This window comes from Tupaia chinensis, unplaced genomic scaffold (genome assembly GCF_000334495.1).
Source record: "Tupaia chinensis unplaced genomic scaffold, TupChi_1.0 Scaffold000706_1, whole genome shotgun sequence".
Classification (NCBI taxonomy): domain Eukaryota; kingdom Metazoa; phylum Chordata; class Mammalia; order Scandentia; family Tupaiidae; genus Tupaia; species Tupaia belangeri.
This window is the reverse complement of record NW_006160229.1, coordinates 4,307,288-4,310,092: the sequence shown is the minus strand read 5'-3', so window position 1 is coordinate 4,310,092 and position 2,805 is coordinate 4,307,288.

Here is a 2,805-nt window from a genome sequence, read left to right as displayed (position 1 = left end):
ATTGTATACATATAAGACCCAATAGTATCCATGAAAAAACTTCTCGAGGTAATAAATGTATCTAGTAAAGTGGCAGGATACAAAATTAACTTACAAAAATCTTTAGCATTTCTATATACAAATAACAAGCAGACAGAGACATCATTGAAGAAAGTAATCCCATTTATCATAGCCACAATAAGTATAAGATACCTAGGAATAAAATGAACCAAGGAAGTTAAGGACCTTTATAATGAAAATATTAAAAAAGAAATAGAAAAGGACATAAAAATGTGGAAGGACATTCCATGTTCCTGGATTGGCAGAATTAATATAATAAAAATGGCAATCCTACCCAAATTAATCTACATGTTTAATGCAATCCCTATAAAATTGCAAGAGACATTCTTCACAGAACTGGAAAAAATAATCATAGAATTTGTCTGGAATCATAAAAGACCACGTATTGCCAAAGTCATCCTGTGCAAGAAGAGTGGAGTGGGTGGCGTCTCATTTTCTGACCCCAAAATTTATTATGAAGCTGTGATAAGCAAAGCAGCATGGTATTGGCAGAAAAACAGACACAAAGACCAATGGAATATAGTAGAAACCCCAGAAATAAACCCCAAAACATAACCAACTCATCTTTGACAAAGGATACCAATCAATCCAGTGGCAAAAAGAAAACCTCTCTAGTAAATGGTGCTGGTAAAACTAGGTATCCTCCTACAGAAAGATGAATCTGAACCCTCATCTGTCACCATTAAAAACAATCAACTCAATGTGGACCAAAGATCTAAACCTAAGACCACAAACTGTAAAACTACTGGTAGAAAACACTGGGGAAACTCTGGGAGATGTTGGGGTAGGAAAAGACTTCTTAAGCAAGACCCCCAAAGCACAGACAATAATCCACAAAATAAATAGGTGGAATTACATCAGATTAAAGAGTTTCTGCACAGCAAAGGACACTGTAATTAGTGTGATCAACAACCCTCAGAGTGGGAGAGAATTTTTGTTAACTGTGCCTCAGATAAGGGGCTGATAACCAGAATACACAGAGAACTCAAGCAGCTTACCCAGAAGAAAATTATTAACCCAATGAAAAGATGGGAAAATGAGCAGAATAAACAACTCTTTAAGGAAGACATATGAACAGCCAAAAAGCATATGAAAAAAATGCTCAGCATTCCTCATCATAAGGGAGATGAGGGGATCAAAACCACCATGAGATACCACCTAACCCCAGTCAGAATGGAGAAGATATATGTTAAGAAAAAAAAAAAAAGATAACTGCTGGTGGGGATGTGGTGAAAGGGGAACTCTCATACACTGTTGCTGGGAATGTAAACTGGTCCAGCCGCTGTGGAAAACAATACGGAGGTTCCTTAAGGACCTTCAAATAGAACTACCATATGATCCAGGAATTCCATTCCTGGATATCTACCCAAGGAAAAGGAGAACGTTCAGGCAGAAAAGCGCTTGCACAGCCATATTTATTGCAACATTATTCACAATTGCTAAGACATGGAACCAACCCAAATGTCCACAAACAGATGAATGTATCGAAAAAGTGTGGCACATATACTCCACGGAATACTATTCAGCCATAAAAAAAACAAGACCCTGGCATTTGATGGAAAGTGGACAAATATGGAAGATCTATTGCTAAGTGAAGAAAGTCAGGCTATGAAACAGAGACATCGTATGTCTCCACTTAACATATACCGACTGTCTACACTCTATGGTAGACCAATAGACTGGAAGACATAAAAGCATTAAAAATTGTTATGGACACTAGTGACAAAGTGGAAGGAGATTGGGAGAGGGGAAGCATGCAGGAAGGGAAATTTGGGAAAATATGGAGAAGTAAGACATTTGTGTTACACAGATATGGTTTGTTGCCTACTGGTGATGTCTTATGTAGTTAGTCTCAACTCGTCTGCTCTGTGGCATATATCATGTTGGGTAAAATCTCTTTACAAACTAAATGATGTATAATGACTAAATGTATAAAAATAATAAATAATGCTAATTAAAGAAAGCCAAAAACAGAGTGAGGAAATTAATTAATTAATTAATAATAAAATAATTCTTTTTAAAAAAATGGGACCAGCAGGCAGCGTGGTGGTGAAGGTGCTTGAATTCCCACATGGGCTACTGTGGTTCAAGTCCCAAACCTGGCAACTTGCTTTCTAACTCTCCCTCTCTTTCTCTGACAAACTCATGTGAAGTAAATAAGTAAATTCTTTTTTTTTTTTTTTTTGGAGAGGTTTTTGCTGTAGAGAGCATGCGCTTGCCAGAAAGACAGAGAGAGATCAAGAGACAGAAAGTGAGAAATCACCCCCCAGGAAGAATGGTCACACCACAATCCCTTCTCCTCCATTCTCCTCTCGGGATCTTAGACACGCACTCTCACATGCCCGGCAGGAGTTTAAGCCACTGGGTCCAAGACTCAAACCATGGTCAACTACCTGGGAATCCAGCGACATAGCCATTACGCTATCTGCTTGGTCCCAATAAAGAAATTCTTTTATTTAAAAAAAAGAACACAGGAAGAAACAGTTCTGATCCTTCCTTGAGGTCTTCATATGCTAATGAGGAAGCAAATCAAGGAGTTGTGATCTGTAGTAATCCACAGTGCAGAGAGGGCACATGGTAGGTACTTGAACTAGTAATTGACTAATTGTAGATACATAACCAAACCAATAATGACATAAAACCCAAACTATAGCTTTTGTTTTGATTCATGTATTTACTTTGCACTATTAAAAGTGGAGTTGAGGGGCTGCCAGGTGGCATGGGGGGTTAAAGTGCTGGGGTCCC